Here is a 14,897-nt window from a genome sequence, read left to right on the forward strand (position 1 = left end):
TTTTTGAATGATTTTGTAACTTCAGATTTGCAGAAATATATTCAAAGCTGCTAATAAGCTTGATAAATGCAATCCCCAGCTCCCTGTCCCTATCCCCAATTCCCTTCCACTCTCGTGTCACTTTCTCACATGTAGGAGATCCAGAGACAGGTCTAGGAATCATGTGTTAGAGAAAATAAACTCATTTCTCCCATCAGTCAGTATTGCTCCAAATACTTACTCTACATACATTATATGCAAATGTTACTATCTATCTATCTATCTATCTATCTATCTATCTATCTATCATCTATCTACCTATCATCATCTATCTAATATGTCATTATCAAGCTATAGCATTTTGTTTTTTGAAGTCTGATTTGTTACTCTCAGAAAATCTCATTGTTGACTGGACTCAGACTAGAGGAGAAGCTCTCAGAGAGGACAGCCTCCATCTCTTGGCATTCTGTTCCTGGTGTTTTAATTTGGCCTCCTTCATTCACTGGGCCAAAAGTTGAGGATATTCTGCAGCCTTGTCTTTATTTTTCTTAGTACAATGTTTCTTCATAGCAATAGGTCAACATGTGTGTTGGTGGACACAGGAAGTAACAGGATGCTAAATCTTGGGTGCTTTGGTTCTAGGTCTCTTATCTTGGTTTACGAACTTCCTCACGATACACTGGCCAACATCATCTTTTTTTTTAAATTTTTTTTTTCAACGTTTTTTATTTATTTTTGGGACAGAGAGAGACAGAGCATGAATGGGGGAGGGGCAGAGAGAGAGGGAGACACAGAATCGGAAACAGGCTCCAGGCTCCGAGCCATCAGCCCAGAGCCCTACGCGGGGCTCGAACTCAGACCGCGAGATCGTGACCTGCCTGATGTCAGACGCTTAACCGACTGCGCCACCCAGGCGCCCCCAACATCATCTTTTTTAGAAAGATTGGCAAGTTTGCATATTGTGCTAGCTCTTTTGGGTCCCAGGTGATGAGGCACAATGGTATCAGTGAGTCCAGGAATATCCTTCTCCCCTTTTGTTACAATCACCAAGTTGACAACACTGAGACTAGCACCCACAATGCACCCTCAAATAGATTTGTGCTCTTTTTCCCCAGTCCTTCTTTTTTTTTTTTTTATATATATATGAAATTTATTGACAAATTGGTTTCCATACAACACCCAGTGCTCATCCCAAAAGGTGCCCTCCTCAATACCCATCACTCACCCTCCCCTCCCTCCCACCCCCCATCAACCCTCAGTTTGTTCTCAGTTTTTAAGAGTCTCTTATGCTTTGGCTCTCTCCCACTCTAACCTCTTTTTTTTTTTTTTCCTTCCCCTCCCCCATGGGTTCCTGTTAAGTTTCTCAGGATCCACATAAGAGTGAAACCATGTGGTATCTGTCTTTCTCTGTATGGCTTATTTCACTTAGCATCACACTCTCCAGTTCCATCCACGTTGCTACAAAAGGCCATATTTCATTTTTTCTCATTGCCACATAGTACTCCATTGTGTATATATACCACAATTTCTTTATCCATTCATCAGTTGATGGACATTTAGGCTCTTTCCATAATTTGGCTATTGTTGAGAGTGCTGCTATGAACATTGGGGTACAAGTGCCCCTATGCATCAGTACTCCTGTATCCCTTGGGTAAATTCCTAGCAGTGCTATTGCTGGGTCATAGGGTAGGTCTATTTTTAATTTTCTGAGGAACCTCCACACTGCTTTCCAGAGCGGCTGCACCAAGTTGCATTCCCACCAACAGTGCAAGAGGGTTCCCGTTTCTCCACATCCTCTCCAGCATCTATAGTCTCCTGATTTGTTCATTTTGGCCACTCTGACTGGCGTGAGGTGATACCTGAGTGTGGTTTTGATTTGTATTTCCCTGATAAGGAGCGACGCTGAACATCTTTTCATGTGCCTGTTGGCCATCTGGATGTCTTCTTTAGAGAAGTGTCTATTCATGTTTTCTGCCCATTTCTTCACTGGGTTATTTGTTTTTCGGGTGTGGAGTTTGGTGAGCTCTTTATAGATTTTAGATACTAGCCCTTTGTCCGATATGTCATTTGCAAATATCTTTTCCCATTCCGTTGGTTGCCTTTTCGTTTTGTTGGTTGTTTCCTTTGCTGTGCAGAAGCTTTTTATCTTCATAAGGTCCCAGTAATTCACTTTTGCTTTTAATTCCCTTGCCTTTGGGGATGTGTCGAGTAAGAGATTGCTACGGCTGAGGTCAGAGAGGTCTTTTCCTGCTTTCTCCTCTAGGGTTTTGATGGTTTCCTGTCTCACATTTAGGTCCTTTATCCATTTTGAGTTTATTTTTGTAAATGGTGTGAGAAAGTGGTCTAGTTTCAACCTTCTGCATGTTGCTGTCCAGTTCTCCCAGCACCATTTGTTAAAGAGGCTGTCTTTTTTCCATTGGATGTTCTTTCCTGCTTTGTCAAAGATGAGTTGGCCGTACGTTTGTGGGTCTAGTTCTGGGGTTTCTATTCTATTCCATTGGTCTGTGTGTCTGTTTGTGCCAATACCATGCTGTCTTGATGATGACAGCTTTGTAGTAGAGGCTAAAGTCTGGGATTGTGATGCCTCCTGCTTTGGTCTTCTTCTTCAAAATTCCTTTGGCTATTCGGGGCCTTTTGTGGTTCCATATGAATTTTAGGATTGCTTGTTCTAATTTCGAGAAGAATGCTGGTGCAATTTTGATTGGGATTGCATTGAATGTGTAGATAGCTTTGGGTAGTATTGACATTTTGACAATATTTATTTTTCCAATCCATGAGCAGGGAATGTCTTTCCATTTCTTTAAATCTTCTTCAATTACCTTCATAAGCTTTCTATAGTTTTCAGCATACAGATCCTTTACATCTTTGGTTAGATTTATTCCTAGGTATTTTATGCTTCTTGGTGCAATTGTGAATGGGATCAGTTTCTTTATTTGTCTTTCTGTGGCTTCATTGTTAGTGTATAAGGATGCAACTGATTTCTGTACATTGATTTTGTATCCTGCAACTTTGCTGAATTCATGTATCAGTTCTAGCAGACTTTTGGTGGAGTCTATCGGATTTTCCATGTATAATATCATGTCATCTGCAGAAAGCGAAAGCTTGACTTCATCTTTGCCAATTTTGATGCCTTTGATTTCCTTTTGTTGTCTGATTGCTGATGCTAGAACTTCCAACACTATGTTAAACAACAGCGGTGAGAGTGGGCATCCCTGTCGTGTTCCTGATCTCAGGGAAAAAGCTCTCAGTTTTTCCCCATTGAGGATGATGTTAGCTGTGGGCTTTTCATAAATGGCTTTTATGATCTTTAAGTATGTTCCTTCTATCCCGACTTTCTCAAGGGTTTTTATTAAGAAAGGGTGCTGGATTTTGTCAAAGGCCTTTTCTGCATCGATTGACAGGATCATATGGTTCTTCTCTTTTTTTTTGTTAATGTGATGTATCACGTTGATTGATTTGCGAATGTTGAACCAGCCCTGCATCCCAGGAATGAACCCCACTTGATCATGGTGAATAATTCTTTTTATATGCTGTTGAATTCGATTTGCTAGTATCTAATTGAGAATTTTTGCATCCATATTCATCAGGGATATTGGCCTGTAGTTCTCTTTTTTTACTGGGTCTCTGTCTGGTTTAGGAATCAAAGTAATACTGGCTTCATAGAAGGAGTCTGGAAGTTTTCCTTCCCTTTCTATTTCTTGGAATAGCTTGAGAAGGATAGGTATTATCTCTGCTTTAAACGTCTGGTAGAACTCCCCTGGGAAGCCATCTGGTCTTGGACTCTTATTTGTTGGGAGATTTTTGATAACCGATTCAATTTCTTCGCTGGTTATGGGTCTGTTCAAGCTTTCTATTTCCTCCTGATTGAGTTTTGGAAGAGTGTGGGTGTTCAGGAATTTGTCCATTTCTTCCAGGTTGTCCAATTTGTTGGCATATAATTTTTCATAGTATTCCCTGATAATTGTTTGTATCTCTGAGGGATTGGTTGTAATAATTCCATTTTCATTCATGATTTTATCTATTTGGGTCATCTCCCTTTTCTTTTTGAGAAGCCTGGCTAGAGGTTTGTCAATTTTGTTTATTTTTTCAAAAAACCAACTCTTGGTTTCGTTGATCTGCTCTACAGTTTTTTTAGATTCTATATTGTTTATTTCTGCTCTGATCTTTATTATTTCTCTTCTTCTGCTGGGTTTAGGCTGCCTTTGCTGTTCTGCTTCTATTTCCTTAGGTGTGCTGTTAGATTTTGTATTTGGGATTTTTCTTGTTTCTTGAGATAGGCCTGGATTGCAATGTATTTTCCTCTCAGGACTGCCTTCGCTGCGTCCCAAAGCGTTTGGATTGTTGTATTTTCATTTTCGTTTGTTTCCATATATTTTTTGATTTCTTCTCTAATTGCCTGGTTGACCCACTCATTCGTTAGTAGGGTGTTCTTTAACCTCCATGCTTTTGGAGGTTTTCCAGACTTTTTCCTGTGGTTGATTTCAAGCTTCATAGCATTGTGTTCTGAAAGTATGCATGGTATAATTTCAATTCTTGTAAACTTATGAAGGGCTGTTTTGTGACCCAGTATATGATCTATCTTGGAGAATGTTCCATGTGCACTCGAGAAGAAAGTATATTCTGTTGCTTTGGGATGCAGAGTTCTAAATAGATCTGTCAAGTCCATCTGATCCAATGTCTCATTCAGGGCCCTTGTTTCTTTATTGACCGTGTGTCTAGATGATCTATCCATTTCTGTAAGTGGGGTGTTAAAGTCCCCAGCAATTACCACATTCTTATCAATAAGGTTGCTTCTGTTTATGAGTAATTGTTTTTTTTTTTAAATTTTTTTTTCAATGTTTATTTATTTTTGGGACAGAGAGAGACAGAGCATGAATGGGGGAGGGGCAGAGTGAGAGGGAGACACAGAATCGGAAACAGGCTCCAGGCTCCGAGCCATCAGCCCGGAGCCTGACGCGGGGCTCGAACTCACGGACCGCGAGATCGTGACCTGGCTGAAGTCGGACGCTTAACCGACTGCGCCACCCAGGCGCCCCATGAGTAATTGTTTTATATATTTGGGGGCTCCGGTATTCGGCGCATAGACATTTATAATTGTTAGCTCTTCCTGATGGATAGACCCTGTAACTATTATATAATGTCCGTCTTCATCTCTTGTTACAGCCTTTAATTTAAAGTCTAGTTTGTCTGATATAAGTATGGCTACTCCAGCTTTCTTTTGGCTTCCAGTAGCATGATAAATAGTTCTCCATCCCCTCACTCTGAATCTAAAGGTGTCCTCAGGTCTAAAATGAGTCTCTTGTAGACAGCAAATAGATGGGTCTTGTTTTTTTATCCATTCTGATACCCTATGTCTTTTGGTTGGCGCATTTAATCCATTTACATTCAGTGTTATTATAGAAAGATACGGGTTTAGAGTCATTGTGATGTCTGTATGTTTTATGCTTGTAGTGATGTCTCTGGTACTTTGTCTCACAGGGTCCCCCTTAGGATCTCTTGTAGGGCTGGTTTAGTGGTGACAAATTCCTTCAGTTTTTGTTTGTTTGGGAAGACCTTTATCTCTCCTTCTATTCTAAATGACAGACTTGCTGGATAAAGGATTCTCGGCTGCATATTTTTTCTGTCTAGCACCCTGAAAATCTCGTGCCAGTTCTTTCTGGCCTGCCAAGTTTCAAAAGAGAGATCAGTCACGAGTCTTATAGGTCTCCCTTTATATGTGAGGGCACGTTTACCCCTTGCTGCTTTCAGAATTTTCTCTTTATCCTTGTATTTTGCCAGTTTCACTATGATATGCCGTGCAGAAGATCGATTCAAGTTACGTCTGAAGGGAGTTCTCTGTGCCTCTTGGATTTCAATGCCTTCTTCCTTCCCCAGTTCAGGGAAGTTCTCAGCTATAATTTCTTCAAGTACCCCTTCAGCACCTTTCCCTCTCTCTTCCTCCTCTGGGATACCAATTATGCGTATATTATTTCTTTTTAGTGTATCACTTAGTTCTCTAATTTTCCCCTCATACTCCTGGATTTTTTTATCTCTCTTTTTCTCAGCTTCCTCTTTTTCCATAACTTTATCTTCTAGTTCACCTATTCTCTCCTCTGCCTCTTCCATCCGAGCCGTGGTGGTTTGCATTTTGTTTTGCATTTCCTTTAAAGCGTTTTTCAGCTCCTCGTGACTGTTCCTTAGTCCCTTGATCTCTGTAGCAAGAGATTCTCTGCTGTCCTGTATACTGTTTTCCAGCCCAGCGATTAATTTTATGACTATTATTCTAAATTCACTTTCTGTTATATTATTTAAATCCTTTTTGATCAGCTCATTAGCTGTTGTTATTTCCTGGAGATTCTTCTGAGGGGAATTCTTCTGCTTGGTCATTTTGGATAGTCCCTGGTGTGGTGAGGACCTGCAGGGCACTTCCCCTGTGCTGTGGTGTATAACTGGAGTTGGTGGGCGGGGCCGCAGTCAGTCCTGATGTCTGCCCCCAGCCCACCGCTGGGGCCACAGTCAGACTGGTGTGTGCCTTCTCTTCCCCTCTCCTAGGGGCGAGATTCACTGTGGGGTGGCGTGGCCCGTCTGGGCTACTTGCACACTGCCAGGCTTGTGATGCTGGGGATCTGGCGTATTAGCTGGGGTGGGTAGGCAAGGTGCACGGCGGCAGGGGGGGCAGGCTTAGCTCGCTTCTCCTTAGGTGATCCACTTCAGGAGGGGCCCTGTGGCAGCTGGAGGGAGTCAGATCCGCTGCCGGAGGTTTGGCTCCGCAGAAGCACAGAGTTGGGTGTTTGCTCTGAGCGAGCAATTTCCCTGGCCGGAACCGGTTCCCTTTGGGATTTTGGCTGGGGGATGGGCGGGGGAGATGGCGCTGGCGAGCGCCTTTGTTCCCCGCCAAACTGAGCTCTGTCGTCCGGGGACTCTGCAGCTCACCCTCCCTTTGTCCTCCAGCCTTCCCGCTTTCCGAGCAGAGCTGTTAACTTATGACCTCCCAGACGCTAAGTCGCGCTTGCTGTCGGAACACAGTCCGTCAGGCCCCTCCGCTTTTGCAAGCCGGACTCGGGGCTCTGCTTGGCTGGCGAGCCACCCCTCCGCCCCGGCTCCCTCCCGCCAGTCCGTGGAGTGCGCACCGCCTCGCCGCCCTTCCTACCCTCTTCCGTGGGCCTCTCGTCTGCACTTGGGTCCGGTGACTCCGTTCTGCTAATCCTCTGGCGGTTTTCTGGGTTATTTAGGCAGGTGTAGGTGGAATCTAAGTGATCAGCAGGACGCGCGGTGAGCCCAGCGTCCTCCTACGCCGCCATCTTCCCCTCCTCCTCCCCAGTCCTTCTTGGTGTGTAGCAGGAATGACCCTTAATGAGCAGCAGGTAGACATGGCCATGGGTCAAGACACCCTGCTTCATGGGGAAGCCTTGGCTGTCATTGCCACCACTGATTTGGACCAAGTAACCCTTCCATTCTTCACCCAGAACATCAGCAGCAACTTCTGTGGGTATGCCCTTCTCAGAAACGGTACAAGTTTTGCATTCATCATCCACTTTAAGGAGATTCTGGCAGCGAGTAGCTGGGAGACAGGTGTTCAGCTTCATCCTAAAACAGCCTACTGCCTCTAAGGTGCCATGGAAAAGAGCAAGCTTTAGCATTCAAGCATACCTTTGACAAGAGCTTAGCTTTTCTTTTTTTTATTAAAAAATTTTTTTAACATTTATTTATTTTTGAGAGACAGAGAAAGACAGAGCATGAGTTGGGGAGGGGCAGAGAGAGAGAGGCACAGAATCTGAAGCAGGCTTCAGGATCTGAGCTGTCAGCACAGAGCCTGACAGGGGGCTTGAACTCACCAACTGCGAGATCATGACCTGAGCTGAAAGTGGGACACTTAACCGACTGAGCCACCCAGGTGCCCCCAAAACTTGGCTTTTCTGATCAACTAATTCTGTTCAACACTTGTGACATTATTGGTGTCCATTTTGACTGGTAATTTATGCAAACTAGAGTTTCTTAGATAACTTCAGTCTAAAAAGTCTTTTAGGTAATCCTACCATTGGTTTTTCAACTAAAGTGTTTTGTTTTTATAAGTCCCATGTTGTGACTGACCATAGTTTCCTCATGGTAAAAATTGACTTGAACATATCATGCAAATTTCTTTTCCATTTCTGAAGATTATGTTCATTTCACATCTTCCTGAACTCTCTCAGCTATTTCCTCTGTCTTAAATATTCTTCTTCCCTTTTTGTGGGTCAGTGAAACTCCTACTCTTTATTAAAGTCTCAAAATGTTAAGGTACTCAGTAAAGATTTTTAGCTTCTTGTTTTCCCACTTCAAATTGTATCCCCTTCTATGATCAGCACTTTTACATAATACTTAATTTTCACTTGTTTCCATTCTTTTGTGTACTAAAAAGAAGAGATTACATCTTAATTATTTGCCTATACATTTATTCTAGTATATTTATTGACCTATATATATTTCTTAAATTAAAGTTGCTTTCTCTTTGTTTCTCTGTTAGAGACAGAATAGTCATGTGTTGTTAGGAAAACTTCTGATTTTTATGAATTAAGTGTGCTCTCTGTTCCATCATCAGTAAAGTAATATTTGATCAAGTTTCTTCCTCTTTCTTTAGCCAATGTGTACTCCACATCTCCAGTTTTATTGTCATCTTCTTAGTCCCTCAACACTAGATATTTTTAACTTATGGATAATGAGGTATTATGTCATGTGCATGTCTTTCCATCTCAAATTTTGAATTAACAGCTCTCAACAAGCTGTTTCCTCAATGCTTTATTTTCACAACTGCATAACCATTCATTATGTTTCTCTATGGATTTTAATCCTCTTAAAACCTACTCTTTTCTAAATTTGGCATTGCCTAAATATCATAATTTGTTTTCTTTTATTATTTATTTTGATTATAATAAAATTTCAATCCATTTACTTATTTTTCTTGGTTTCAGGAATAGAATTTAGTAATTCATCACTTATGTACAACACCCTGTGCTCATTCCAAGTGCCCTCCTTAATACCCATCACCCATCTAGCCCATTTCCCCCCACCTCCCTCCATCAACTCTCAGTTTGTTCTCTATCATTAAGAGCATTTTATTATTTTTCAATCCATTTTAAGTCTATTAGTCTTTCTCATCATAATTACATAGTGATGTAATATAATAATCTGATGAGGAACAATGCAGTGCAATGTAGACATGGCTAGCTCATGCATTGTCATTGTCTTCTAGGAGAACCTGGCAAAATGATTCCTTTGCTTTATATTCTCTGTCAAGCCTCTTTCTATATTAGGGAGGCTATTCTCAAATTTATTTTAATCCAGTTCAGTCCAGGTACTTGATGATTCTTAATTCTGCACAATTGCACCCTGCAAAGTTTTCTTTGAAGAGGAATGGATTAAGTCCAGCAAACATATATATATATAAATATATATATATATAAATATATTTATATATATATTTATATTTATATATATAAATTTATAATTTATATATATATATTTTTTCCCCATCTCTGGTGATAATACTGCTCTTATAAAAACATTGACCAACATTCGAAAAGTGAGGCTTACAGCAAATTAGGGATTATAGTTCATAATTTACAAAAATTCTTCCTGTACCTTGGTGACTGATTACTCAAAAACAAGATGTTATAAGTTTCTGTTGTTTCTCCAAACACTGTGGCAGTCCTAGTCAGAAACTAGTCCTTGTTAAAAAGTTATTGCAAATTGACTTCTGCTCTATCCTGCTTGTATAACTACAAGGCAATTCTATGTAATCACAACCTCCAGAGAGCTAAAATATTTCTCTGGATTATTACTTCCAAAAAAGGTAATATACCATTCACTAGGTAGCAAGTAGAACTATTTATTTGCCTCTTGCAACATATATTTACACATATGTGTCTCTGTGTATGTATATATACATACATAGAATTTTACTATGTGTAAGGTATTTCAGTACCTACTACTTGAGTAATACATAGTAGTTACGAGTGGGTTCTTTCCTATCAGACTCATATTTCTCTTTGTTCTGCTGCTTATGCAATTCGTAACCTGGAGCAAATTATTTCATATCTCTCTCCCCCATTTTCTTATATTCAACATACAGAAAACAATATCTTCCTAGTGTTGTTACAGGCATTTCTTAAGGTAATATAGGTAAAGCAAACCTTCACACACTGCTAGGATAATCTGATAGACAGAGGGAAATAAGGATTAAAACACAGTTTCTGTCTTCCAGGACTTAAATCTACATCTGCTTATATAAACTGAAAAGAAAGAAGTTAGAGGTGTATGTTAGGATAAATAAATAAATCATATAATTGATAAATGATGACAATATTTAAACCTTTTATGTGGTAACTCTCTAATACTCTTCTTCCTAAATTCTTTTCATTTAATGCAAGCATTTTAACAAAGCAATGTAAGTTCAGAAAGTACTGAAAGGTCAAAAATTTGAAGTACCACTGGCTTGAATGTAAGAAATGTTCACATGAAAGTTTTTATGCTGTTCACATGTTAGGTATTTTAGCTTTTAGTATCTTTGATCATGTACTATGTAAATATGGTACTTAATAGAGAAATAAAGTAATATCAGCATATTGAGGATCAAATTTCTGGCAAATTCCTCAAAGGCAGAACTTGACAAGGAATAAGAGAGTCATAAGAATATTCACTGTGTTATATTGACCAGAGGAAAGATGGGGAAAAAATGAGAACATGACATTAAGCCCAAGCCTGGCTCAGTAACAAACAGAAAAACCTTGTCAGCGTCAAATACTTGAAAACAAAACAAAACAAAACAAAACAAAACAAAACAAAACAAAACAAAATGAAACAGTGAAATTTGGGTGGTTTTATAAGAGAGAATTTGTATTTCCCAGAGCGTTTTTCTTACAATCTGTAACAAGTTTGATATCCTTTTTATACTAATCACAGTCTGTTCTCCTCTGTATTGCATGAGCACTTTCCTGGTTAAGTTAGGAAATTTGTGTGCAGATATCACCATTTTACAGTTAGAGAAACCCAAAGAGAAAGCATGGCAACTTTCTGAGATTCAAATTCCTATGAATTTCATGCCTTTGAGTGCAGGTTTCTTTTCTTCAAAAGACTGTGACATAGGACAGTGGCAAAGTGTTTGTCAACAGCCTCTGGCCTTGGCCAGTTGTTCCTTATGTGGAACTCTAAGGCCCTTTGTTAAGAATACTTATCATGCAATGAGTAATTAATTGTTGAAAGTACTTTACTTACTGGCTTTTTGCTCTAGTTCAAGATTTAGGTATGTGCTTCTAATGATTATGTTCAGTAATAGTTAAAATGATTTCATTACTGACAAACTTGGAGTAAGTCTGCACAGTTCATTGTATCTTTTATATTATTTCACAATAAAAATTATTATTTCACAATTCATTATATCTTTTATATACTTCTAGATTCTTAGGAATCTAGAATTGCAGCATTAAGAGACATGATAATTCTTTTCTTCTGAGTACTATCATTTGATGATAAAAGTGAATTCCTTTGGGTTTAAGGAATTTGACCATCTTATCGTGTAATGCTTTGAAGTAAAAACCAAGAAGTCCTCATTTTTGTTAAGCAATGATCTGATGATGTTAATGTGTTATACATACTTTTTGGATTCTGCAGCGCATTCTTGGGAAGTTAGCAATCTGCAGTCATTCACAAATGAGAAATAAGAAGCCAAATACAAGAAGATGTTAATTTCCTAGGTTATAGGGAGATCTGATGATTAGCTGTCGGTGTAACCTCAAAGCATATTACCAGGAAGCCCAATGTATCCAAAAGGTATTCCAAGTAAAGCTTAGTTCAGACCGTTCCAGTAAAGTGACATTTCTCTCCTCTCAGTACTCCTAGACTCTTTATGGGCTCATGGTAACAAAAAGGAAAGAAATCTGTGTCTTGAATAACTCAGGAGATTTGATTCCCATTGACATTAAAGGAAATGTTGATGTAGCATTTCAAATACTTCTCAAATAATAACACAATACACAAAATAATAACATGTATACTCTATAAAAAGGAAGCAAAGAAATAGGTTTGCACTGTAAAAATAATAAATTATCAAAAATAGTAACAAATATCAAAACTGTATCATCGAGGACAAAATGGTAGACTTCTATTCCTTATTGTAAGTGGCAAATATAACTACCATTTGTGTATCCTTCTTTTTAGGTTATGCTAACATAGTTAATACTTAGTTTGAGGTTGAAAGAATACCATCATCAGAGTTCTAGGTGAAATTATTAGTCATTCCAAACAAGTCGTTCCAAATATGGGGGAATACTTTACGTGGGTGATAATACAAGGAGCAGAATACAGACATGGGAAACATTGTGATGACTGCTCTTGGGGTTGTGGATATCCAAGTCATTGATGTGTCCCTAATTTGAGAAAAGTGCGGGAGTAGTGAGCATTTACAGAATAATAAAAGGGGTGGGAGTTGAAGGTGGACCGAATGGAGACGTTGCAGAGGGCATATGGATACCAAACAGTTGTGACGGAGCAGCCCAATCTGATTTCTAATGATTATCATTCATTCTGAATTTGAGTAGATGCTGAGCAGAAATTGATGATCTTCTGTGTTGAGCATAGGAATTACGGTTGTAGGAGATTCTAAACTTCAGAGTGGGACTCCTATTTCATTTATTTGAAAGGAAATGCCGAAGTCCAAGAAAGTAAATTGTAGCTAACATAATGAAACAGTCATTTGCTTTCAGATGGGTTGTACAAATATGACGAATACCAAATTAAAGTAAGCACTGCCACCTTTGCTCATTGGTACGACATGCATTCCTACTCATTCAAGGTTATCTTTCTATCCGCCATATATGGTACCTTAGTTACCAAGGAAAAGAGACTGCTGGCTGGCGTTGTTCTGCACAGAGTACAATATAACATTGTGGAAGTACTCATTCTCCCCTGAATCAGACCTTTTAGCATGAACTAGCTATTAGACATGGTAGAAGGTTAACACCTTTTTGGTTTGCTTTCTGGTCCAGGTTTTTAAACTGTTCCCTCTTCTTTTTTGTCAGCTTTTTGGAGTCTTTTTGTAAATCAAAACACAAAGACCTTGAGCCACAATCTCAATGGAGATTGCAATTCCATCTTTCCAACAACTTGTTATATATATTTGGCAATTCATCTCTTTGTGATTTCCTTTCTCATCCTAGAAGAGAAACTAATAACTGTCACTCACCTTCATTCTTACCCACATTGTAGAGAATCAATTATTAATGACTACAAAGCACTTCCCAAACAGAAAGCAATAGATGTTCTTTAAAATAAGTATTTTTCATGATATAAGCTATACTGCCTCTTTGTATTTGGTAGAGATGTTTATTTATTTATGATTCATTTTATAGAAAATAAAATATTTTACTGGGGAAAAATAAATATCATCACCAAAGAAATAGTTAAAAGCTTCCAGCCAGAGTTTTCATTTTTATCTTTGTGTATAGACTATATGCAACAGTCCATACTTTCATTTAGTGATTTTCATAACATTGACACATAAATAAAAGGAGTTAGAACTCATATCTTGTGCGTATTTGACAAGCTCTAACAGAATTGTTTGCAAAATTTTATTGAAATCCCTGCCTTCATTTATCTTTGTTAGCACAAGCCTCAGAAACCAGTGGTATGGAATTCTTGTATAATTTAACTCTAAGAGAATTAGGTGTGCAGGTGTTCAGAGAATAGCCTATTTTTCTAAGTAAATAAAATCTTTTGGGAGAAAATATATTATTTTTATTACCTTATGAAAGAATATCCAATTGGTTTGATTCATTTCTAAAAGAACAAACAAAAAATATATTGCCAAGAAGGAGATGAGAAACCAAGAAACAAAAATGCAATTAGTTGCCAGTAATCTCATGAACTTGAAATAGTATAACAAAGTGAAATTGCTCGAACGGCTACAACAAAGAGTGTTAGAGCTGCAATGCTTCTTAAGATTGCTATATTAAACAAGGGCATGTGCACATTTAAGCTGTATTTCAAAGATTTTGATCTGTGAGCACTTTTCTCCTTGCCGCGCGCTCTCCCAAATTCATCATACAAACATTCGCACTCTGGAGAGCGGAGGGAAACTTAGGAAAGATAGTCCTTGTAAAAACTTCAAGTGTTTCTCTTTCCTCTCCACTTGGTAGGCTGGGCCTCGTGTAAACTTTCCTAGATAAATGAGTTTCAAGTGCATTTTGAAAGGTCTGTACAAAAGAAATTTAGTACTTTCCATTTTAATGGCTTGCAGTCCTGATGGAAGTTCTTTCTCTTAGCCAACCTAAACGCTTTATACAACATTTCAAGCTCACTTATTCTTGTTCTGCCCTCGGTGGCATCGGAGTACCGATCAGCACCTTCTATGTAATAATCCTTCATGTAATTGAAAACCAACTTGTTTCCCCAGCCTATTTTCCAACTTAAATAATATTAGTTCCCTTAACCTTTCCTCTGAGATTCTATTTTCCAAGCTATTAATCATGTTTATTGCTTGTCCTTAAACCTTCTTCAAGTTTTCCAAGGTCTTTTTAACTTAGTCCAGGCTTGCACACGGCACTGTGATTATGCTAGGAGAATTACTTCTCACATCGTATGCATTGTTCTTCTGTTTCTCTGTCCAGGGAGTTCGAATTGCTAATTCACCTTTGAAATGTGACTCTTAACACTCTTGTACTCCTTGCCGTTGCCTTCCTACCACCAAATCCATCGTTTCCCATATAATGATCAGAGTTTACCTTTAAGTACACTACTTTTGCCTTTAATTCTGAACGTTTCTAGTTACAAAAAACATTTTTAATTTTCTATTTCTTGTTTAAAATGGGGTGCCTGCTCACCTCGCCTTAGTACTTGTTTGTTTTTTTCAGATAGGTGTTTGAGACTTTAAGATACGCATACAATTTTATATCAAAAGAGGCACTGTT

The 14,897-nt window shown here is 38.8% G+C and overlaps 1 pseudogene; it reads right to left on the reverse strand.

The window, feature by feature from the left end:
- Positions 1 to 394: 394 nt before the first annotated feature.
- Positions 395 to 7,544, reverse strand: LOC115517052 (annotated as a pseudogene).
- Between the last annotated feature and the right edge of the window lie 7,353 nt (positions 7,545 to 14,897).

This window comes from Lynx canadensis, chromosome B3, assembly GCF_007474595.2.
Source record: "Lynx canadensis isolate LIC74 chromosome B3, mLynCan4.pri.v2, whole genome shotgun sequence".
NCBI classification, from domain to species: Eukaryota; Metazoa; Chordata; class Mammalia; order Carnivora; family Felidae; genus Lynx; species Lynx canadensis.